General features: G+C 41.8%; 1 long non-coding RNA gene across 1 annotated transcript; it reads right to left on the bottom strand.

Annotated features, from left to right (window-relative positions):
* Nucleotides 1-7,790: 7,790 nt before the first annotated feature.
* Nucleotides 7,791-24,634, bottom strand: LOC115601284. Its single transcript, XR_003989296.1, has 3 exons — nucleotides 24,556-24,634; nucleotides 10,865-10,873; nucleotides 7,791-7,801 (listed from the first exon to the last, which is right to left on the bottom strand). It is a non-coding gene; the product is annotated as an uncharacterized LOC115601284 (long non-coding RNA).
* Between the last annotated feature and the right edge of the window lie 868 nt (nucleotides 24,635-25,502).

Here is a 25,502-nt window from a genome sequence, read left to right as displayed (position 1 = left end):
CTAATTGCATGCTCATATTTGGGAAAGGCTTTTGGCATTTTTCCTGGAAGCCAATATCCTCCTGCAGAGCCGGCACCACCCCTGGCATCAGTCTGACGTCAGAGTCTGTGGCCTTTCATGGGTGACTCTTTGCTATGTGCACATACACCTGCTCTCTGTGTGAACACACTTTATAGCACTGCTGCAGTTTTTTAAAGGGCAAACTCATTTTACACAATGTAGTGCAGGATTCATCACACTAAACCAGTTACTAGAGTCAGGGTTCAAGACAGGTGTCAGACTTTAAGGGTCTGCCTGGGACATCCTTTGATCCCCTGCACTTTACAGTCTGGAGATCTCCCTTACCTAGCTGATGCAACAGAAGTTGAGGCTGTCCTCCAGTTGCATGTCACCCTATTTTCCAACTAAATACAATGGAAGTGGGCACTACTCTCCCTTCAGACCCCAAGGAGGCTATTGGGATGCTGAGCTGCATCCGTCCTAAGAGGAGGAGGCAGTCTTGAAGGGCTGTGAGCCGCATCCATGCAGTAGGACTGGAACTTCTGCTGGACAGGCAGAGCTTGGCAGTGTAGTATGGCTTTGGTAGCAGCCAAGTTTCTTGCTGTTCAAAAGGGCCAATTATTTCTGATTAAATTTGAAGTGAGAAGGCTGAAGGCTCAAGAAAGAAAATCAGCTCCCAGAACAGAATCACCATGTTAGTAAACCTTGGGGTGTTGTGAAGGGAAACTCTGATTCTAGAGCTAGACCTGCTTTGAGCTGCTCCTCTGCCCATTAGTTGAACAGACTTTTGGGCACAGTAGTTTAAGGAAGGTTGTCTTTTAATAGCTGAAAATCATTCATGTGCTTTCCCAAGGAATGGATTCGAGACTATTAAACCTTTTCTTGGTTTTTTTTTGGTAACCTGGATCTATCTGTCTCTTCTCCCCTGAAGCCTCTTCTCTTACTGCTGTAAAGACATGAGTATTTCCAGTGTGTTTTAACTTTCTGATTTCAGCTGTTGTGTACCTGTGTGTAAACACTACCATTTCTCTGTGGATCACTTGTGGTGGTTTGTGGTGCTGTAAGTATTTGGCCTTTCAGTTAAAGGCTGGGTAAAAGCTGCTGTAAGAGCAGTATATATCCAGCATTACTGTCTTACTGTTGCATATGACACACTACCACCATCCCATCACAGCGTGTAGCGCCTGCAGAGCACTGCAGTGGGAATAAAGACTCTGCAGCCCCAAGCAACCTCCAATGGAAGGCTGCGATTCAACAGCATCGCAGCTGCAGTGCAGTGACTGCTGCAGATATCTGGAGTTACGGGCTCCCAAAAGGCTTGCTTACAGTGGGGTCACACCATTAGCCTCATCCATGCTAGCCACAGTGGGCAAATATTGAACCAAAGCTAGCCAGGTGTTTTAAAATCAAGTCCTGGGATCCATTCCACTTGAAAACTACATTTGGCTGAGCTGGCAGTGGAGGTGTGTTGCCGTGTTTCATGTCATTCTCAGGTTTATTTAAAACTAGTGATAAATACAGTTAAGTAAGAGAATCCCTCACAAGTGTCAGAAGTTCTGGGAGTATCTGGTCCAAGCTTTTACACAACCTAGTCAAAAGAGATAGTAAGGTAGACTGAACATCGTGTTTTATAGGTAGTAAGATACTAATTAAAATGTACAGGAGGAGAGTTTCTTTGTGTTGTTGTAGTAGTAAAACACCACCATAAACTTTGTAGCTAAATAGACATTATGGTTAATAGGCATTACATGTTTTCATGTATCTTACATTTAAATGGCATATCGTATTTCCTTCCGGTGTTCTCTTTATGTATTCATTCAGGCTTCAAAAGCAGTGATTTTATTGTAAAATACTCTATTTTTTTATTTTTTTTTCTTTTCCCCCAACAATGGCAACCCACCAGAATTGAAGATGAGCAAGAGCCAAGGATTTTGGGGTCTGGATAAGTGTAAGAACTGAACTTCACTGCAGTCTGAATTTGTCAGATGTGTGCTTTTGGTTTTGGTCTTTAGAGAGCACACAGTGAGAGACACAAAGTTTAAATCTTCCTTTTTATATCCATGGGCTCAAAGTATCAGATTGGTCAAAAAATCACATCTTAGGGCAGCCACTGAACACATAAGAAGTACAAATTTTAATCAAAACTTGCCACCATATAAAGGGAAAACACTAAGCTTTACCTTTATACAGCTGCTTTTTCCATGAGATCTCCAGAAAAGACTGGTGATTTTGGTTTCTTCAGTAGTAACTTGAGATATTTTTAAAGAAATCCTGATTTTTTTTAGGGGGTACTGGATAATTGCCTTCTGAAAACCAGAACTTTAATAAACTTTTTCTGTTGTGGTGAACACAGTAAATCTCTAGTTCCCTTTTAAAATCTCAATCAATGGAAAGAAAATAATCTTTGGCTTCGTTCTGTTTTTCTTATATTATCCATGGGCCAGATCCTGTTCCTGCTAGTGTCTGTGTCAAAATGTCTATGGATTTTTGGCACTAAAATCAGCCCTTAATTTTGCAAGAATTATCTGCAAGGGATCAACATAATTTGCAAAAATACAGTGATTATTTTGTGTGGTTTTTTATCCCTGGCTCAGTATGCACCAATTTTGTTCTCTTGCCATTTTTTCTTCCCCCGTTGGTGTTCTGGAAGTCTAGCTAAGTTGCTTATAATAATTTTCTCATTCATCAGTCACTTATCCCACTGCTTTCCTCCCTCTCCTGACCCCAGTGAGTTGCTTCCTTCATACTTATGTTTTGAAAAATTGCTTCTGCACAGTAAGACCAACCTCCCCTGATCTGTATTTCTGCAGAGACCATATCAGCATTGCTTCAAGAAAGCAAGTGCATCAAAATAAAAGCCTGAGCTTATCTTCTCCAGTTCAGCTGCTGACCAAAGATTAGTGAATGCTTTTCAGGCCTTTGAAACCACCAGTTCAAATTCTTTCTCGAATAATTCCAAATGGCTACCTCAGAATCAGTATTTCTTGGTAGCACTATTGTTTTGATGAAAGTTCAGTCTTTCCTCCTGGTGAGCATATGTTAAATTTATTGTGGTATTTTAAGGCAGGCAGAAATGCTCGAAATCCATTACCCTGAGAAACCAAAGTGGCAGACAGGAATCTTGGTTACATTTAGATAACATCTTCCTATGGTCCTTTCCTTCCCTGTGGAGCAGTTCGCAGCCTTTATTTTTGCATCCTCCCAGGATCTGGGGGTGTTAGCGAGCACTAGCGCACTCTTACTCTAACGGGGGAGTGATTTGCATAGGATCTGGGAAATGTGGCAGATCAGTCTTAAATTAAAAACCTAGCTGAACATCACACCAGAAGGACAGGCTATCCTCACTGTACCAAGAGGACGATATAGCATCAGGCAACAATACAACTTTGTCTAATTGTTCTGGTGATGAAGAGTCTGGGGCAGTGGTGGGAGGCAAGAGGAGCAGGGTGTCTGACAAGGGGAACAGTGCTTGTGTCCTCATCCAAGCATCTCAAGACTTGAGAGGTTGTGGGAGTTTAATGTTTGCTTAGTAGATGAGCAAGGTTTGGTGCCTTGGGAAGACGTGGTTCTCCATCAGCCATCAGAAAGGAGAAATGTGGAAATGACTAGCATGCCAGTGCCTGACAGTGGGGATTTGGTGAGCCATTAGTTATTGCTCTGACTTGCTGTTTTTCCAAAGGCACCTGTCAGACCCAGCTGACACTTGAAGCACGGAGAAATATTTGGCGCTAGTCATTCCTTGTGAATGTGCTTTATATATTCCCTTTTCACACAGTTGCTTTGTTCTCATGAGGTTTTATGTTAGCAAAGGTTTTCATCTTCATTCTCTGCAATAACCAGCAGACGTGCCTGAGCTGAGGTATTACGTGCAGGCTTTGCTGTTTTGAGCCTGTTTCTCACCGTCCCCCTGGACCAAGGATTAAGGCTATTAACAAGATATCCACATTTAAATACTTCAGCTAACTGCTCCAATTCCTGCCTATTAGCTAGGGAGTTCTGTCAGGCCCTGTCCTTCTGTCAGCGGCCCCATGACCCATGCAAACATATGACGTGAACTTTTCACTGCCCACCTACTCGTGTTTGCCAAGGTTATCTCCAAGAGGAGAGAAATCTGGCCTGGGACATGAATTTACACATCTGCCGCCCTGCAAGGTCTGCTTTTCTCCATGTTACTGCTGAGACTCTTTGCCTGACTTAACCTGTATTTATGACGCACACAACAATTTTTAACAGTTTACTCGAACTCTTTTTCCTTTTGAGGCAGCAGAAAGTACCTCTGGGCTTTTTAATTTATTATTTTTTATTGATGTTTTTAGCTTTGCCAGTCCTTAAAAGACCTCATTCCCTCTCCAAAACACTGCCAGAATAAAAAGAACATAGTTTGCTTTACAGATAGAAAGATAAATAGTGACAAAGCTACCAAAGAGCAGTGGATGTGTCCAAATTATGTAAATTCTAAAAATCTCTATCCTAAAGAAAACCTAATATTGAGAGTCCTATCTCTCTTCCTAGCTTCCCAGTAGAAACTGAGAGAACTGCTCTTTGTGTTGACCCTCTTCCTGTGGCAGGCCCCCACTAGTTCTGGCAATCCCAGTAGAAATTTGCCTGGGATTATGCAGGTTTATTTTCTGAATCAGATTGAAATACTGCTTCTGGATTTTGCTCCTCTGACTGTTCTGTCCACAAAAGCAATTACACTTTTCTAAAATTGTATCTGCTTTGCAGATTGGATGTTTGAAGCTGCAGATAGCATCTGTGGTTTTTTTGTTTGTGAGGTCCCTTTTTGAAAGTGCAGTCTTTGGTTCAAGAACAGTTGCAGTTAATGATGACTTTCCTTAAAAAAGACATACCTGATTTTACACTAAAGCTTTTTTCTCTATTTTAACCATCCTAGTGGTGGCTCTATTTGCCCAGTGATTCTCTGAGAAAGGAATTTTTTCAGTTTCTGCTTTTAAGGCAGAGAGATAATTCTCTAGTCATGACAAGTAGGATGGTTGTGTTTCTTCAGTGTTAGGTTTTTTTGTTACTGGCTTCTTGACTCCCCAGTGCCTTCAAACTCTTCCCTAACCACATGGATGACCTGTCCTTCCTAGGGGTGTCAGCTTGATGAGATCCATGTGTGGTCTTTTTTTAAAACAGTCAGTATTTTGATACCTCTGCTACAATCCCTGACTTCTGTCAAAAAACATTTGTGAAGTTGTTTTGTAAACATTTTTGTAAATTTTGTAAACATTTTTGTAAATGTTGTAAACATTTGTAACAACTTTAGTTCTTATATTCCCCTAGTGAGGAGCAAGTGAGCATTGCAAGTCCTCTGTTTAATTTCTGGACTATCTTCTGTGGCTTACTTATTTTCTCCAACAAAATCATCAGTCCCCCTAAAGCTTGTGCCCAGCTTAAAATGAAGATACTAGCTTGCAGACTGGTAATCTAGTCAATTTTCTTTTGAGGTGTTGCATGTTGCTCTGAATAGAAAGCCTGTGGGCTGTTCTCCTCTTCATCCATGTGTTCAACCTCCTGCTAGCACTGTCCAGCTTTGCAAACGCAACATTTTTGGCTTTGCATTGCCTTAGCGTCTTTGTTTGCAGGCTGTCAGGCTCACACATGGGTTCACTCTTGCCTTTGAGCTCTGCTTTCTTGGCCTTGCCAGGTCACTTTAATGATGCAGAGAAACCTCACTGGTACAAAAGCTGGGAATATACCACTCTCTTGGCCACTGAAAATTGTAGTGAAGTAACAGTAGTGTGAGGGTTATGTGTGCAAATATGTTTTCTTAATGTGTTCTAATGTTCTTTAGAAAGAAAAAGAGCACATTGGCAGTAGGTGAAGCAACAACTTCAGAATTAATGCATTAGACATAAAAAGTCACAGCAGGTTTTCTCTGTCAAAAATAAAGTATAAAATTTACATAGGCTGTGTAAATATACAAAGCAAGAGCACTGCAGGGAAATGTTTACAAGGCACATGTTTAGCCAATATCGTTATGTTCCAGCAGAAGGCAAAAAGGCCAAATGACTAGTCCTGGGTGGTCATTTAGTTTGTTAGATGCTATGAGCCTGTAGAACAACATTAAGTGTTTGTGCTGGACTGCTGTTAAAGATAGGCAATGCACACATCAAATACTTCAATAGCAACCTTATGGTTTACTTGTCAGCTGATGTCCATATCATTACCCTTACCCAAGATTTCAATATCCACATAGTTTTCTCTCATGCAGAGATCTGCTATTTCACCAACTGCTATTTTAGGGAAGGCTGTCTTGTTGCATCAAAACCAAAATCACTGCCATCCTCACTTAGCAGGGAAACCTTCTCAGCTGTTTGCCATGGCTTCACCTCATCACTGCCATCACTCCCATCAGCACACTCTACATCAGGATCAGTATCTGGATGGGGACTTATTCCAGTCACCCAGAAGAAATTCAGGCCAGAGGCTATTCCATGCTTTGCCTGCCATGCAGATTCAGTCTTTCATTGTTACAGCCTTAACAAGCTTTTACAGTTTCTTTTCCTAGTAACAATGTGTCTGTAGCTCTTATGATTTTTGAACATCTTTGTTTGATCCTAGTATTACTTAGGATTTTTGGACACTGTGGAAGCCAAGCAGTGTTTCCCACTGGGGCCTCTTCCAGCAATGTGTGTTTGCTTGAATGCAGCAAGAGCTTGTAAGGGACATTCTCCAGAAAATGAAAGGATTTAATCAGCAAACTTTTCTCCACTGTTGAGCTATAGGTTCAGTTCTGCATCCTGAAGAAGCAGGATGTGAAATCTGGCCTTGCTCAGGGACAGGACAGTGCTTTCATGTCTAAGGGCATGAAGACTTGGGACTATGACAGTCAGGAGCTATGGCAAATGGGAGATGTCTGGAGCAGTAGTACCTGAATGATGAATGATGCTTTTGGTGCGCTAATGTCTCCTGCATTGTTTAAGCTGTCTCCAAGAGGTAAGCCATTGCAAACTAAGTGTGTTTTGTAACAGCCAGTATTAAATTCTGATTTATTTCACAGACAGATAGGCAGTTAGTGACATGGTTTTGTCTTGAAACCTCAGAGATCTCTAAGATGGAGAGACGTTGGCCAAGAAGAACAATCTGTATGTATTTACTCCTCATTTTCTGGAATCTCTCAAAGTAGATGTGGCTGGTTTTGACTCCACCAGCCATAGCTTCTGGGTGCAACAGTTCTTTGGAGAAGCAGGACTGCCATCTGAGAGGATGACCATGTTTGTAGCTTACCAGATAGAAACCACTGTCTTTGACCCAGCAGATGCTCCAGCGCTATACAGCTGTCTGAGGGAATGAGATTCATGTGATGTGTCTGATCATCCCCCATTCCCTCTGCAGAAACTTCTCCATTTGAAATGCCAACCAAATATGACTGCAAAACAGAAGACAGTTAAGTTAGTTAAGTTACATTAAGTTAATTTAAGTTATGTTAAGTTAAGTTAAGTTCTGCAGGTTTTATGGGAAAAGTACATGCATGTAGAAGAGAGAGACCTCTGTCACCATCTGCCCTCAGAGGAAAAGGTAACAGATCCAACTGGTCTTGTTCTGCACCCAGCTAGTCAGTGAGCTCCTCAGTGCTGCTGGGCATCCAGGTCATGGGTGCTGTTGCTTCAGCAGAGCAATTGGAAATGGAGTGGTGAGGCACCCTCAGAGGAGGTTTTGCAGTGTCCACTGCGTGTGAAGCACTGGCTGGACCTGAGCTCAGGTCCATCCCCACATCATCTGCACATCCCACTGCTGTTGAAGCGCAGTGGGAGGTGTTTTCCCAGGGCTTCTCTGTGCTCAACAAGGAGGGTGACTCAGCTGGGCTGCAGTATCTGCTGCAAGTCCCTATTTCTCTCTGTTCATATCACATTTTGGTGCAAAAGCCCCCTAGATGAAATGAATCTGAACTTTGGCCATTACTACAGCAAGCTCAAGCCCTTCACACTGCAGAGAGCCCTGTTCATGCCTCACTGCCTGGAGAAGTGGTCAGCAGACTGTGGTACAATGGGAGTGTGCCACATCCTCATCTGGGCAGGTCTTTGTTGGCAATGTTGTCAGTCTGTAGTGGCACCTGGGGACAAACATTAGGGGAGCTCTGAATGTGCATACCCTCTGGGCTACAGTGTCTCAGACCTGAGGGTGGGCTGTAAGAGACATGAAAACTTAAAAACCTGAGGAAATTTACTGGTAAAGAAACAGGCACTCATTGGATTAGGTAAAGATTTGAGGATTGTGTTCCAGAGCCAGTTCTGCCTAATTTCCGTTTTGAGTGCTTATGTCCTTATGTGGACTCCGAGTCCTGGGAGTACTTGGGTTTCAATAGTGAATCTATAAGAAAGGAAGTTAAGTGTGAAAGCCAACTGGTGAAGTTGAATGTTCCAATTGTGGTAATGTTGCACTGTCCTGTGCGGCTTCCCTTCCCTCCTCTCCCTCACTTTCCACATTTCCTCCATCACTTTTTTTCTTTCCCGCAGCTATAAATGACAGAGATGGGTACTGAGGAAGAAATACCTTTTTTTCCATAGCCATAAAAATAGTTTCCTTGGTTTTATTAGCAGCACATGGATGTGAGTTCAGCATCCTCTCCAAAATAGACAATGAGCAGGAAGTACTCAATTTGGCAATGCATTTGGGGTTAGAAACATTGCTGTTTTCAAAGCATTTCACCAGAGTCATTAATTAAGTGCTAGAACAGAGAACTTGAACCAAACAAAACTAGGGGAAATTACATTTCTCTTCCCTGACCTATATAAAAACCATTCGTGCTTAAATCATATTGAAAGCTTTAAAAGGATCTCTCTCCCAGTGGAACATGCAGAAAACATAAATGTCCTGCGATAAGATTGTTGCTCACTATAACTTCGTAGGATTTGGCTGTGTTTCCTCCTCTTCACAAATGTTTAGTGAGAGTGTTTATGGGATCAGAGTCTAAGCAAGGATTGCACAGATATGGAGTTTTATTTTCCAAATCTGAGAGCATGAACCAGGAAACTTTCTCCTAACGGGTAGGCTTATCCTGTCTGAGGACAAAGACAAATCCATTCCATTTCTGTTCAGTCCCAATAATTAGCATTGTGATTAACTCCAAAACCTTGCTTAGATATAGAATCCAAATATACAAAACTACTGAGGGAATAGCTGAAGATTTAGCAGAGTCTGAGAGAATTGGGTAAACAACATATCAAAGTGCTGAAGTGTCAGAATATTCCCTGTCTTTATTATTGATTGTGATTCAGTAGTCACAGTCAGAGGAGATATGGTCTGGCTTTCATTTAGCATGTGAATGGACCATACCTATCCAAATAAGAGAAAAGTCTCAGCATGTTGCATCTCACAAAGGGGCGCAACCTCTCCTGTGCTCCTGGACCTGTGCCTATGCACTGGCCTGTCCCAACTCTGTGTGTAGGGTCCCATTATCAGGGAGACCAGCTTCATCTTCCCCCAGTTATGGGTGTGTGCAGAAGGAGCCGTGGGCTCCCCTGCTGTTGTGCATGTGGCCAGGGGAGCATACAGCAGTGGCGGTCCTTGGAGCCAGCTGGAGGAAACAGCACTGAAGCACACGGCAGCTCTACTGGTCTGCTAAGAAGCTTCAATAACTCTGAGCTCTGAAGTGACAGTTGACCATAAGGATGTTCATGGTCGAAGGCATTCAAACACCATGACAGTGTTTCTGCCTTAAAATACTACATGTTCCCCTTCACTTCCAAATCTGCACTGTATGACTGGCTTTATCCATGGGCCCAGGACAGATGCACTTCTAAGTACCATCTGCAATAGACTCTCTGCCTGCATCTCCTCCTTATGCTGCTGTGATTGTGCAAGATGGGTCAGAGTACGTTGCTTAAAGAATTAATTATCTCCTCCTGTACTCCTGGTCAGGAATTGCTGCAGCTGCTGTGAGTGATGTTAGTTTTTGCACAAATTGGGACTGGGAATTGCTGCTCTATTGCTTTCTTCCATCACCCTTCTTTATTCTACTCCACCAAATGTTTCATTACTGCTTCTATTCCTAGACGGGTGATCTCCGGTAGCTGCTGCCTTTCTCATATGAGACAATTTGTTCTTTCACTCTGTTTTCATTGATTACTCATCCCTTTATATAGCCCACTTCATGAGTCATTTTGCCTACCTACCTGCAACCAGCGTGGTGTGCTATCCATCAGTTCCTTGTTCAGTGGCAATTACCAACCTTTTATTGCTGGATTTTTCTCTCAAGGACTCCTTCTAATGACAGAATACTTCATTAATTTCTAATTTTGCAAACCACAAATTGTGACATAGCTGCAGGAGCTGGAAATAGAATAACCATATACCCTCTCCTAGAAGTACACATATGGAGTTGGAAGGGAACTAAGGTTGGAGTTGCCAGGAAGTCCCTTATAATTGCTTTCCATGAACATTTAACCAGACAGATTTTACCCTCACATATATTTGTTCATTTCAAAATTGTTCAAGTGGGCTCAGTGGATAGCAGCTTGTTGTGTACATGGAGCAGGACACTGCTCAAGATGGGAAAAGCCTGAATTCTTCAAATCTTCTTACTGCTGCCCTAGCATGGTGGCATGAGGTCCCAGACATAAACTTGATCATGCTTTTATTGATTTCTCTGCAACGTTTTCTGGCCAACCTAATTGCAGGTTATTTTCTCACATGAATCTCTCTTAGTGAGAGCACTCTGAGAACTGGAAGTTAAAATGCTGAAATCCATTGCTAGCGTGTTACAGGCAATTTTATAAATATCTGTATAAAATATTAGTTTTGGTATTAAGTCTGAGACAACGTTCATTTGAAAGGAAATTACTAATAGTTTTGATTTGTGTGTCTTGGACTGAAGATACCTAAAATTGTCATTATTCTTTGCAAACGGAGTGAATACCAAGCAGGTCTGGGACATGGGGATAGTCATGCAGGATTAATAATATGAACAGCATGTCTTGTGGCTCTGAAATGAAGCTCAATGTAATCTCAATTGACCTTTCTGCCTCCTCATCTGAAGGAGAACAAGGGATTTTTTTGCTTCTGTCCTTTCCACTCAAAGTTTTTTTGCAATATTAGAAGAGAAACTGCAAATTTCTTTTATTTCCTTGTCACCACGATCCCAGCAGGGAAGGGTACACTCTGTGAAAAGATGATAAAGCCAGTCTTTGTCTATTCAACTAATCTCTCTGGTATACCTTCTAACATAAATAGAAGTATGTTTTGCAGCTTGAACAATTCCATTCACAAATTAAATCAGGCCATTAAGTTCATTGTACATAGGTCATCACTGCTGCAAATTGGAGCTGAGTGCAAGCTGCCTATCTATCTCAGACAGGGTAGCTGGGCACTCTGCACTCAGTACCCTGAGCTATCTGGTCTCTCTGGGCATTGATGTGAGCTGTCATGGGTCTATGCCGGGGCATCCAAAAAGTCTGTCTTGTTTTCCCAGCCACTGGGCTATGAGTTATTTATCTGATCTTTCAGGACCAGTAAAGCCACCCATAGCACTCCAGGATATATTAATTCCCTGGCATGTTCTGTTATACTGGAAATGTTAGTTACTAAGGGGAAAAATAGCTGGGGCTTTTTTAGTGTGAAATAAGAATTCAGATCCTTTTTTCATCCTCTACTATTCAGACTGCATGCAGCTCTTTATTCCCATCTAGATAAAGTAACTATTGCCATGGCTTTCGTATTATGTAGTTTTTTGGGGTTTTTTTGTTCTAGTATTTCTCAAGGATTGTGGTCTCATTAAATAGTTTATATATATAAAAAAAAACCAACTGAAGAAAGGTCTTCCAAAATGTCCCATACATTCAAGTAAATGTTTTTATGCCTTTTCTATTAATATGTACTTTCCATCCTCAAACACCATCATATAAATCAGTGCTTCAGCCAGCTGAAGTAAGCATGTGCCTTGGGACACAATTTCCAAGTAGTCCTTCTCTGCACATTCCAGTATTGATTTAGTCCAGGTTTATCTCAGCTTTGCATTAGCTGATTGGGAACAGGTTTAAGCTAGACTGGATAAAGGCACTCTTAAACTGGAGCAAGAGTGTTCATATAGAGTATCATGTTAGCTACCCTCAATGGGTGCAAATATGTGTGTAGAAATCTTTATGAATGTTTGTCTTTGACATCTCTTTTCCTTTTTACTGAGCCTCTCCCTGCTGCCATATTTGTCTTCTTTCTACTGCTCCATGTAGAGCGGAATTAATATGATTGGGGTCTCAAACTTCAAAGAAAGCTATACGTAGTCAAAATCTTAGTCCGTCTAACAACAATGAAAGCTTGTCAGAGGGCAGCTCTCCCCCTTGTCAAGAGGATTCATGGTGCTGTCTACTAAGCATCAGCAGAAGTAGCCATAGGGGCTTGGGCACTGGGACTCTTCCAGCACTGAGCAGAGGACAATGCTCTTCTGAGACTGGGCTTTCAGTCATAGTGGCACTCACTCCTCTCACTGCTCGGTGGTGTTGCCTATACTGTGATGCAATGGCAATACAGCAAGCCCAGGGCATGCTGGCTGCTCTTGCTGTAGAAAGCTCTGCTGGCTACAGCTACACCATTTCCCTGGTGGGAGAGGGGTCCTTCTCACTGGGAAGGAGGTGTGCTGTACCATCTGCTGTTTACCAAAGTGGGCTGCCACTCATGGTGGGACAATCTCTCTGGAAACAGAAAGATGGGACATAATGTAGGCCATGCGAAGAAAGAAGTCTGCATTTCATAAACAGTAGAAAAGGAATAATGGGGCAGGCAGGGGAGAGCTCAAAGGAAAATTTCATGTTCATGCTTGGCACAAGTAACAGCAGCGTTTGAATGGGAGACTGCACTGCTTTTTGCTAGCGGGGGTTTCATTTAGAGGAGTTATGTTTCACATCAGAATGGTAAAACACTATGCCCTTGAGAAAGTTAAGCTTTAGCAACAAAGACCCCCGTGACCTGTGCACTGAATGTGCTGGATGGGAGACTCCAGTGCCCTATTGATTTTGGTACAGCAATAAGCTCTTGATTTCTGCCCTGTGGGGAATCAATAACTGTAAGAAGAGCTGCCCACAGGGTTAACTCAAAAATTTTTGAGGAAAACAGAAAAGTTTGCTGGGAAGGAAATGTTGGGGGTTTCTTTGGAAAAGTCAATAAAACATCGTTTTTACACTTTTTTACCTCTCCTTTCTTTCCATTTTGCTTATGGAAAGATAAAGAAGTGAGTATGGAAAAAACCTTCAAAGCTGGTGAAAAACTGACAGTATTTGAACAATGCCAAATAGAGTAAGAAAATTTGTAAAAGTAACAAGAAAACAAAAAGCAATCACTTTTTCTGAACTCCATCCCCATTCCTAGTTGATGCTGTATTATCTATTTCTTTGAAAGTTTTTTTTTGAAGAAGGATTTTCCACGTCTTCTGATGGTGCATGGAGCAGTCAGTTCCAGTACTGACGGGGCAGCCTGTTTGCCCAGCTCCAGTGCAGGGATGCCTGCTCTGCCACTCCCTGCTCCTTTGGGTTAAACAGGCTGTGAAAACAACTGTCAGAAAATTAGCTTATTGCCAGGCTTGGATTTTTGAACTAGTGACGCAGGATCTGCAATTTATTATCAGTCTTCTGTGTTCTCCTGGATATTGCCCAGCAATTATATTTTATAACTAGGTCAAAAATATGCACGGGTAATTTAATAGTCACTTGGAAATTGCCAGATATCTTAACTGGTCTGTCCAGCACAGCAGTCGGGAGTGGAGAGGCCAGCACCTCACCCTTGGAAGGAAGAGAGAGAAATAAATCTGTAATGGGCGGTCAAGAAACAGCTAGCCAACTGGGAAGCTTCTGATTAACCCGTTACCAAATACACAGTTGATGATACAATATAGGGTTTTTTTTTTGTTTTTCCCCAGATTCATACGAAATAGCTTATTGTACAATATTACGGTGAACATTCTCATTATTCCTGTATATTTGAATCTTATTAAATTGTTGACATCAGTGGTATCTTCTGTTCATGACTTCTGCAGAACTAATGCTGGGAAATCTAGATCTAGAATTCCTAGTATATGATGACAGTTATTATACATTAATGATAAGGTAGATATTAATTACATTTAATAGCAAACATTTTTCTCAGAACTCGGTTGTGTATGTATGTTGCTAAATATGGGATGGGTGATAGTTTGCAGCCCATGGAAAAACTCTCTGCTTCGAAAATTTGCCCACTTAGCTGTGTACCTGGGAAAATGATCTGTGGCAGTTTTAGGCATGTTTTTTGAAGGTCAGAGGATTGTTACTTGCAGAAGCAACAGTTAGGAAATCTCTCTTTTGTTAGCAACGGGAAAACTGTTTTCCTTTGGATTACTGTGTTCAGCCTCTGCAAGACAGCTGTTGCTGAGTTTGAAATGGACCCCTCAAAATGTTTCCCATCACTGTAGAAGGGAACAATAAGGAGTTAAAGGCAGTGTCTTTTGGGGGTTTAATTCCTCTATTAATATCTCATTGCTACCATAAATGGTTTTTCTTTTTTCTTTTCTGAAGACTTACGAGCTCAGTGCAGTTGGACAAGGTTTGCAGAGAAAGCTGCATTAAGAGACCTTGAGGATGAGAGCAAGGGCATGCCTGTAAAATGTTCTCTTGAAACAGGTAGGAAGCCCTGACATGCTCCAGCAATCAGTGGGAAGTCTGTTGACTGATTTAAAAGCAACTTGATTGAACTGCAAAAAGCATGAGTCACAGATCATGATGACCGATGTTGAAAACAGCCTTTTAATTATTTGAACATTAGCCTCCAGTTTGAAGTAAATTGAAGAAACTGGATCACCCTGTTTATTTGGATAATGAAGTCTTTGTGCTATCCCTTCCCCTGGCAGCAGTAGTGCTAGTGTGAAAGTCTGGCTTCACTGAACTCAATGACACAGACCCTGTTGATTTAGATGGAACCAAGCCTGCACACCTCAGTATTTACTCTGGTTTCTTAATTCTCAATTCCTTCTCCTGCATTTTCAGAGCTTTTTTCTGGCTTCTCTTTATATCACACTCATGACAAGTCCAGCACTTTGGTGTCCCTTTTGAAACATGCTCTACTTGAACCTTGTTTAAAAAATGAAGGCAACCCCCTGCAGCCTTCCTTGCTGGATGAGGAGGTGTCTCTCCAGGGCATTGGGGAGTCACTGTCGTGTGCTACCAGCTTTCAGCAGGGGCTTCAGCTGACAAAGGCAAAAGCCAGCAGGTTTCTACCCCACATCTGTTCCAGTGGCTGGAGCATCGCCCTCTCCTCCCAGGTGATGTTTTAGAATGGCACGGAAAGGACCAAGCAGCTGAGCCCGATGCCTGCTCAAGCTAAAAGCTGACTTCAGGCACAAGGGATGTGGCTCACAAGGCAGAGGGAGCTTCAGGCTTCCCACTCTGCCACCAGCTAACAGAAACCATAACTGCGTGGAAAATGAGGTCTCTCAGACTTTGACAGGAAAAGTTGGCTTCCTGCACACTGGTTGGCACCAGACTAGATCGAAACACCCATCACCAGTCCTGGCTTAAGTGTATAAACTCTGAATTTTGCCCCAGAGCTCTCTATGTTCCTGGCCCCTTTAGCCTTTGGATGGATTATCTGATAGTTGAAGTGCCTCTGTCAGAAGCTCTGTCAAGCATTGGCTGCCTGGAGAGGGCTGGTATTCGCAGCATTGGAGAAGCTCAGAGGCCCTGGGCAACTTGGTCTATCATTTGAGCTGGATTCGGGTTCAGAGCTGACCCTACCCTCGGGCTTGAGAAGCCTGAATGCTGCCATGAAAACTAATGTGTTCGTTGAAATTCCACCTTTGTTCTGCGACAGCTGCAAGCAGCGGAGAGTATTTCAATAGATGTTTTGTGAGGAAGTGCATTTTATTGATTCTGTTCAGGACAGTGCTGCAGATCTAGAATTCATTGTATTCATCTCCATTTTTTTTGTTTATACAGGTTTCACAGGACTGTCAGCACTAGAGGACCTCAGATTACATATCCATTCAAAGCAGGTAGGCTTCATGTGTTGAGATGATTTTGCATTACTCAGACGGGAATACAGTTGGTTTGTTTCCATTAAACTACACATGAAATACTATTTTTTCTTACTCTTCTAGCCCACTCATTGTTGGGTTTTTGTCCCCTGCAGGCAAGGGAGGAATAGTTCTGTGGGTTAAATAAGGAAAGGAGGTGTGTGGGTGGGTTGATGACGCACTGCAGTGAGGTGGAGATAAGCCAGGTACCAAAACCGAATTCTTAGGGAGCCCATCACAACATCCCTAATGTCACGACCTATACATAGAGTGCGCAGTGAGATTAGGAAAGCATTTATTCTTGTCTTTATGAGGAACTAAAAAGTCACTTTACGCTGATGTTATGGTGCTGCTGCTTCAAGAAACTGTCCTTCCTTCCCCCCAGTTCTCACTGCCACTTTGACTCTGCATTGTGTTTGTACCACTCCCTGTTGAACAGGATTTGAGACCTGGTTTAGTTGAAAACAAAGCTTTGGGTTTACTCCCAGTTACTTTTTTATCAGATCAGCTACCTGCTCTGACTATTGTTGTAGCCACAGGCTTGGTAACTCTGCCACAAGGAGGAAGCAGGAACATGGGGTCAGAATCACCCCTTTTTGCAGAGCCAGACACCTAGTGTCCCCAAGCACATGGCGGGTGCTGGGCTGAGCTGGCAGAGCAGGGGCCACTCTAGGGCTCTTCCACCAGCCTCACTACTTTCCCAACATCCCTGCTGCCCTCCAGGCTAGCCCCTGTGAAGGCGCCCCTGTGAAGGCACCCCTATGTCTGTGCAGACCCAAGCTAAAGAGGCAGCCCTTTCCCCTAGCACCATGATTGTGCCTATGGGAGGGAACAGGCGTGGGGAATGGAGTGCTGACAGTCAATGCAACAGACCTCCTGGTCCCTGCTGGCTCTGTGGTGGGGCAGAGCTAAGATATAGCCACCAGTGGATCAGGGTACCTCCACTGTTTTCTCTGCTTATTTTTCGCCTGTGCATGCCACTGCCCTGGGTTTGCGTTATGCAGGATAAAGCATTGCAAAGCCTTTTTTTTCTTTATAGTCAGGATTTTGTGAGTGCCATTGTGACCATAATTGCTGTACTGAGCTCAAGTATTGAACTGTGGTTTTTAATTACAAGAAAACCATTTACATTAGCAAATACCTGGCACCTGTGAATTAATTGCAAGGAAGTGAAAATTATTTAAAGGGTCACTGTGAATGTCATGTTGTAGGTTTGTATTACTTAAACCTCTGGATCATCCTGAGTTCATGGCTGCATTGTTATTTAAACTCATTCAGATAATACCTTTTGTTATTGAAAACTAACCACGAAATGCCCTGCTTCATGGTGTTTTATGACTGAATACCCCTATCCTCCCCATACTGTTGTAGAATCATAGAACACTAGGATAGTTTGGGTTGGAAGGGACCTGGAAAGGTCATCTAGTCCAAATCACCTGCAATGAGCATGGACATCTCTTCAACTGGATCAGGTTGCTCAGAACCCTGCTGAGCCTGACTTTGAGTATTTCCAGTGCATCCATCCCTTCTCTGGGCAACTTGTTGCAGTGTTTCACCACCCTCATAGTAAAACATGTCTTCCTTATGTCTAGTCTGCATCTACCCTCTTTTACTTTAAAACCATTATACCTTGATGAATCAGAAACAAGTTATTCCCAATGCACAGTTATGAATGTTTGCACCAGAAATGTGGCTCTAAGGATTGCAAACAATATCACAAACTGGCACCACACTGTCCAGTCAGCAGTGAAGTATCCCAGAAAGGCTACAGCTCCTGCTTGATTTGCCCTATGCCTTTTAATATAGAGTCACCTCTCAGCTTAAAGATACTGCATGGCTATTAAAAATGAGAGTCTCATACAAAAAATGGTTCTGGGGTGCGTGGTCTGGCATCTTGTGGACTGGGTTGCCCAAATGTTAAGCCTAGGAACCTCTTTTTGTGTGTATACATTTAAAATATACAGATTTCTAAATGCTTATTTTATTTTAATTTATACTTATATATAATTATATATAATTTATATATAGATATAGTATACTTATATAAAATTTATAAATACAACTGCCTTGCACCTGGCATGTAAATTTTCCCAAATGACAGATTTTTTTAATGGCTCATTGACACAGGCATCTCTCACTGTGAATAAGATGTGGGGTAGCTCAGTGGAAGCTGTGTTCACAAACGGCATAATTTGGTCATGCTGTGGGTGCCCAGATGACATGGGCAGTGTGTTCGATGGGTTGGGCACAGCCAGCTGGAAAATTCTGAAGTTCTCTGTTCACATGAGTTGAGCAGTATCTCCAGGTTCATGGTGTTGCTTTCAGCTACATGAGGCGTCAAGCGGCACTGGAGCTGCCCTTCATGGTGACAATGGACACATCTGGGAGAGAGATGACTCAAGAGGACAAATAAGAGCTGAAGTGTCCAGATTAAGCTTCAGCTGACCACTGTTTATCACAGCAAGTATCACAGAGAGGATGACTAGGAATCATGCTTTCAGAGACTTGAGCTTGACAGGAGTAGTAAATCAGGGATGAGCAAATGGATAGAGATATAAACTGCCATGAGTCCCTTCCCAAGCCTCAAAGCAGCATTGACTTTTATTGCTCCCTCTGCCTTTCCATTTCTTTGGCGCTTTTTTTTGTGGGACTCCAGATGGAAATGTCAAAGGCTGATTTTCTAACATTTCCAAGAGAGATAAAATAATAAAACCTTACCAAAATTAGCATTGTTAATAGTCTTGGCATGCTTTTCCAGATTGACTTCTAGACCAAAAAAGTGATTTTGATCTAGAAATTTGTATGCCTTCCAAACATCTGGACTTCTGGAAGTCAGCTCAACTTTACTATGTCTACTTTGGTTATGTTTCCTGTTGTTCTATTAAAAGAACCATGAAAGTATTTAAGCGCCAGAAGAACAGGCTTATGGGGAAATTTTCCAGGAACAAAATACTTGCACTTGGGTAAGTGTGATTAAAAAGGAGGTGTGGTGAGGATTGTCTTCTAGTCATCGTGTCCCCTCAGAAGGAAAGGGAAGCATCTGGGGGACAAACCCAGTATGTAATTAGAAGTAATGGAGTCCTGCTAAGGCTCAGGTTGTGGCTCCTGTTTCCTTTCTGGTTCGTAAAGCATTTACTTGTGGTCTGCGGGAAGCTGGCAGGACACACCTCTGACTCGTTTCTTTCCATGCTTTCTATTTCTTGTCTAGGGCGAGCAGCTGGAAATTTCTTTATATGTTCATTATAAGCTGCAGCTACAAAGGAAGATCAGCTGGATCAGCTGTGACTGCAAGTAATAGTCATCAGCACTTCCTATGTGTCTAGTAGTGCTGGATAATTTCATAAGGAAGAGAAGACAGAGGAGTGACATATTATGTTGGAAGGAGCAGAGAGGACTGTGCTGAGGAAACTGGGCATTATTATGAACTAGAGAAAAATAATACGATGTGTTCAGAGAAGCGGGTGCAAGAGGGCCTGGAACTGTATCATGGGAAGGTATTGGAGATGCTGAAAAGTGTTGTCCAGGCAGGTCTATTGGCAGGCCAAAGCACATGTTTTCTGTGTTATTTCCAGAGTATCTTGGTTAAGAGGGAAATCCTCCTGATGTTACATAGAAATGGAGAAAGGGTACTGGAACCTGAATGCTGGAAGGACAAAAAGAGGGAGAACAAGACAGATAATGGCCCTTATATGACCAGGTGACTGTTGATAATGACAAAAAATGAACAAGCTCCTGTGCAGTTGTGTCTTCTCCCACAGTTGTGCACACTTCCATTCAAGAGTCCTTTTCTCAGGCCTCCATGGAGAAATCAGTATTTTGCTTCTCAGAGCAGGTGGTGGGTTTCTGATGACCTATTGGTCAGACATTAATAAACCAGGATGGTTGCAAGGAATTGCTTTCTCAGTGGCTGTATGGACTCTTGAACGATTCCTATTCTCCATAGTAAGAACCATATTGAACAGAGGCTATAATCCCAGGCCAGAGATGAATCAATACTTCTTTTCTTTTCCTAAACTCTCTGATCTAATGAAAACCTTAAAATAATCTAGTATCAAAGAAGCCATTTGTAGTTGCTGTTCAGAAGATACCAGAAGAGTGAAGCTTGTGTGAAACCCAAAGAGAATGGTTAATATAGTTTGCATGTGGAACCAGACCTTTTTCTGGAAAGGTAGAAAAATGAATTAGAAAATTTCACAGTTCCTGTGGCCAGAAACTGTACTTGATTTTTTGCCATCTTTGTTTTTCTCTGGTTGCCTGAAGCACATACTTTCTATCTGGTACATGTGATGCTCCATGTATTTATGGTACTACCCAAATTTTGGGGACAAGGGTTCCTTTCTGTATGGGCAAATTATGTGTTACTTTCATGTTGTAATTGGGACTTTGGCTTATTCTTTGGAACACTGCGTGCTTTGTGACTTGTTCTAACACTTAAGATTTTCCATTTTATAGTGATCATAACTTGTGTAAGACTTCATTCACAGCCCAAGTAAAACGGGGATCATACAAAATACTTTTTGTCTTTGATGATGTAATTATTCAATTGAAGCAGTGTTACTCACGTTATTACACACAGAGGTCCAGAACATCTCAAATGTTTCGACAGTGCAGCTATGCAATTTGATAAACAGTAGTAAAGTGGATGCAGGTGCTTTCTGCACTCCTTTAAGATTGCAGCAAATTTTTTTGATGGTTGAAGGCAGCAATAAGTCAGTCACAATGTCAGTAGGACAAGGCAGGAAAATAACTTCAACCTTTTTTCTGTAAAGGGAGGAAAGAAAGGAAAGGAATTGAAGAGTACCAGGAGTCTGGTCTTGAGCACTTATCCCCCAAGAGCGCAAGAGTATTTATCAGGTTTTCAGGGAACTGGCAAATTTGGTGTAAAGGCACAGGGCAATTTAACTTGCTTTTGGGAATCAGAGGGCAGGCTGTACTGCTTATGTAGACATAGCCATATTCAGCATATTGATACGCTGAAAAACGTACTGAAGTAAGTGTAAGTTTACCTTGGAGATCTTAAATGCTGCCCAATTGTAAATACAGATAGCCAGAGCAGGAATTATTAGTAGACCAAGACTGTCAGGTGGAGTGTTAGAAGAGCAGAGATAATGCAATTATAGCAAAGATCAGAAAAATAAAAGAAAGGAAATGAGATGCTGCTTACAGTCTGTTAATTATCCGTGATGAAGAATATGTCTGGAATTCCATACTTAGAAAAGTATTATGAACTAGAAAGAATAATATGATACTCAACTTTTTCCCCGTGAAATTTTACCGCATTTTAAACATATAGCCCCAACCTTCATCTAGTAGCTCCAACATCTAATATACTGGAGAAGTTAATTTACATACTTTGGCTCATTAATTTGACTTGATTCTCTTGTCATTCTAGAACTTATTTTTTTTCTAGTTGATGGTAAGAGGCAGGGTGAAAAATATGATGTGACAGTATTTTTTATTCTTTTTAATCTGACAGTGCTTCTGTATGTGTGCATGTATGTGTGTGTTTATATCTCCATGCATAGAAGTAAATGTATACCACTGCTATTTTCAAGCAATCGACCACAATGCAACTGTGATAGCACTGTCTTGAAAAACAGAGCATGTTGAATGTTTGCTGCAGCATGTTTTTAATGTGAGTTGTGAAGTAGAAAAGCCGTAAGGGTTTTGAAATGTTTAGATCTACAAAAGGCCTCTCTTGTGAGCTCATAGTTAACTGTCTCTTTGGAACTGAAATTTCTTCTTAATGTATTCTGTAAGGTCAGTCTAATCCAGAGCTGTTCAGAATCCATACACATCAAGGCTGACACCCACAGATTTTCCAATGGTCCTAACAGCTACATCCAGGCATATATTTATGCACTTCATCTTGGACTTAATTTAGATATACAACCCCAAAGCATTCTGACATGCCCTGCTCACCTAAAGTCTCCTGGCATCTCACTTTTTAATGGAAGCTTTCCTGGATGCCTCATGTGTTGCTTCTTTTGATTCCCAACATGTCCCAACTTTGACAGAGCAGAGAAATTTAAATCTGAACTGATATCCAAGCGTACTGGAATAAAGAACCAGGTGTCTTCACAAACAGGAGATCTCAGTCCAGAAGGTTTTCCCATGGCACGCCTAACTTGCATCAAAAGGATTAATGTTCTCATAAAAACAGAGTTACAGCAATTACTTATTCAAGAAAACAATAGGCAAGTGATGGAGGGAGGTGTGCAAAGGGAGGGGGTTATGGCTATCATATGGGAGAGAAGACACTGGGTCGTGATTCTGCTTCCAAAATTATTTGTAGATTTCAAATAGAATTACTGGATGCAGTAGCAAGGGGGTGATCGGTCATTGGCCTCACAGATGAGTTATCCTAACTACATGATCCCATGCACAGCTGTAAGGTACCTAGCATGTACTGGACTAGTGCTAAGTATCTTGAAACAAAAAGAGCTGAGAAAAGAAATCTGAGATACCCTGAACTGAAATCCTGAGACTGACTTTGTAAAAGCCAGGTCTCCAGGTTCGAGAGCTCCAAAGCTTAGGAAGATCTTTCCATGAAAACTGGTTTTTATTTTTCTGTTCTCAATCATAGTCTTCTGAAAATAGTGACCATACCTTCAAGGACAATGTAATATTAGGGAAAAATTTCTGTGCATTGCAGCTATTTTGTAATGTGATTTTAGCAGCTGGGGACATGGAGGAAAGACAGACTGATGTAATCAGCCAGCTTTTCTCAAGACAGTTGGCATTTACTGCCCACAGTTCAAGATCTGCTCTCCTAGTTGGTGGTTCCTCTCCAAAGGGGCAAATTTGGAGGAAAGATACAATACATATGTAACTTGCTGTAATTCATTAATGAAAAAATGCTGGGCACAGTCACTAGAGATACCAAAGTTGGCAATGAGGATGGCTGCAGATTTATGCCTTCTTTGGATGTGACATCTCCTGTACCACTGGGAGAGATACTTTTAAAGGATAAGTCGGGATGGCTGTAAATGGGTGCACTAGTATGCACTTGGCAAAAGATGGATGCGGAAGGTTTCTGGGGTTTTATTTTTAGTGTTTTTTGTTGCTGTCCCCATTCCACTCCCCCTTCAACAATGTTGATGTATAAATAGTGATGAGTCTTGGCCTGTCTTCAATAGCAATACCTACGTAAAAGCACTGCTGCATGATGCTTCTGCAAGCTAAGTTGTGGGAAATGAGTAAGAAACATCTTTCCCTTGTAGCACCATGTAAAATCAAGGTTTTGTGGCTAAAGTGATGAATAAAAAGTGTTCTTGCAGACAGTGAACTGGATAAATAATACCAGTCACACTGCACTTCAGAGGCTCCTTTGGGCTTTGTAAAAGTATTTCCACAGAGGCACGAGTGTTTTTTTGTCAAACCTGAAGGATTCCCAAAATTGGCCTAGGGTCAAAAATAGCTAAAGGAACACACTCAGCTTCAGCAGCACCAAAGTGTAATGTGAATCTCTCCGATGACCATTAAACGACCTCCAGCAGCCTTGTCACCTAATCCCAAACAGAATCGTCTTGCTGGGAATATCAAATCTTTTGGCCAAGTGAAAGTTTGTTCTTCAAAACAGCCTTGGGAAAACAGTGAAAGAAATAAAAAAAAATCACAGAAAAACATGGGCCTATTCATTTGGAAAGATTTTCCTATACATATTTTTAGGTCTCAATATGTCTAAAATGACTTGGTTTAGAAAACATAAGCTTTATTTTATACTGCTGGATTTACAGAAAAACAATTAATTCCTTTCCTTCTAATTGTGGTAGGCATGTAGTTATCAAATCAAGACCTAACTCTAGCTACAGCAAAACAAATAGGATGTTCATGTGTCTTACATGTACAGTCAGGACTCATTTACAAAACTCATTAGCAAGAGGAAATGTATACTAGCTGGAAGCCAGGACCAAAAGTAATTTTAACCTTGGAGGTTTCCTGAGCACTTTGTGCAGCCTGAGCTTGAGTCTGCAACCTCAGATCCCCAGGAATATATGGGTGCTGCCCACAGGCTCTGCTAAACTGAGCATCTCAGGAGAGAATAAAACGCTTTCAAATTCACCTTATTGTCTTAAAATGCAGAAAACATCTTCACTGAATTTTAAAAGTACCCTTGCAGATGGGTGCCATTAATCCTAACTTTCAGTCTGAATTACTGACTGCCACAATTGTAAGCCCAGCTAGATACTCTACATCTTCAGACACCAAAATGCCTTTGGAAACCTGACTTTGAATTTGCATAGCAGCTCCTGATTGTGAAGGCTGATAGATTACTTAGGAACACTGCAGGCATTTTGAATCTTACATGAACTTTATAAAAAAATGGCAAGTCTTGTTTTTGAGAATATTCTTGTTGCCCTTGTTGTGCTATAAAATACTACGAAAGCTGTCATTTGCAGCTCCATATGTTTGAACAAGAGGAGATAAACTTTGGCAAATTACTGCCCTCACTCAAGTAGACTGCGAGGCAACCTCACAACCTGAACTTGGTCTTTGAATTCTCCTCCAATCTTACCCTTAACATTAACAGGTGTCTTGGCTACAAACAGATCAACACTAATTTGTGGCCAGAAGACTGATGGAGGTGATTCTGTCCCTCAGCTCTACTCTTGGGTGAGACCCCACCTGGAGTACTGTGTGCAGTTCTGGTGTCCTCACAAGAAAGATATGGACCTGCTGGAGGTGGTCTCCTGCAGATGGAGAGCCACGAAAATGATCAGACTAATAGAACACCTCTCCTATGACGAAAGGCTGAGACAGCTGAGCTTGTTCATCTTGAAGCAGAGAAAGCTCCAGGGAGACCTTATTGTGGCCTTTCAATACCTAAAGGGAGCTTAGAAGAAAGGCAGGGACAGACTTTTTAGTAGGGCCTGTTGGACAGGACAAGGAATGATGGATTTAATCTGAAAGAGGGTAGGTTCACAATGCATATAAGGAAGACATTTTCTGCAATGAGAGTGGTGAAACACTGGAACAGGCTGCCAAGAGAAAGATTAGATTCTCTATCCCTGGAAACTTTCAAGGTCGGGCTGCACAGGGCTCTGGGCAATCTGATCCAGTTGAAGATGTCCATGCTCATTGCTGGGGGTTTGGACTAGATAACCTTTACAGACCTTCCAACCTTCTTTTTTGATCTTCCAACCCAAAACATTCTGTGATTGTATGATTCTAATGAATGTATAGTTGTTGTATTTTTTATTTAACACTACTAGACTGGAGGCTATTTTCAGTTAAATCATACTGCAGAAGGATTCCAGGGGATATAGGGGACTAGAATTGCTTACAAAGTTATTTACAGCAAATGCACCTACTAGTTTCACCATAATCTTCAGTTTTACAGCCTGATATACACCACTCCAGCTTTGTTGCTGTGTTATCTCTCTGATTATTTCCCCTTGCCGTTGTGTGAGAACCAGGATCCTCTCCATCTTTGAACATCCAAATTTCAGCCCCAGGTAGATAACATCTACTTGCTCTGATTCATCTTGTCCCTCTAACATTTTTCTGTCATTTTATGAAAGAG

Source organism: Strigops habroptila, chromosome Z (assembly GCF_004027225.2).
Source record: "Strigops habroptila isolate Jane chromosome Z, bStrHab1.2.pri, whole genome shotgun sequence".
NCBI lineage: Eukaryota > Metazoa > Chordata > Aves > Psittaciformes > Psittacidae > Strigops > Strigops habroptila.
Note: the sequence above shows the minus strand (reverse complement) of the source record. Positions and strands in the feature narration are given on the sequence as shown.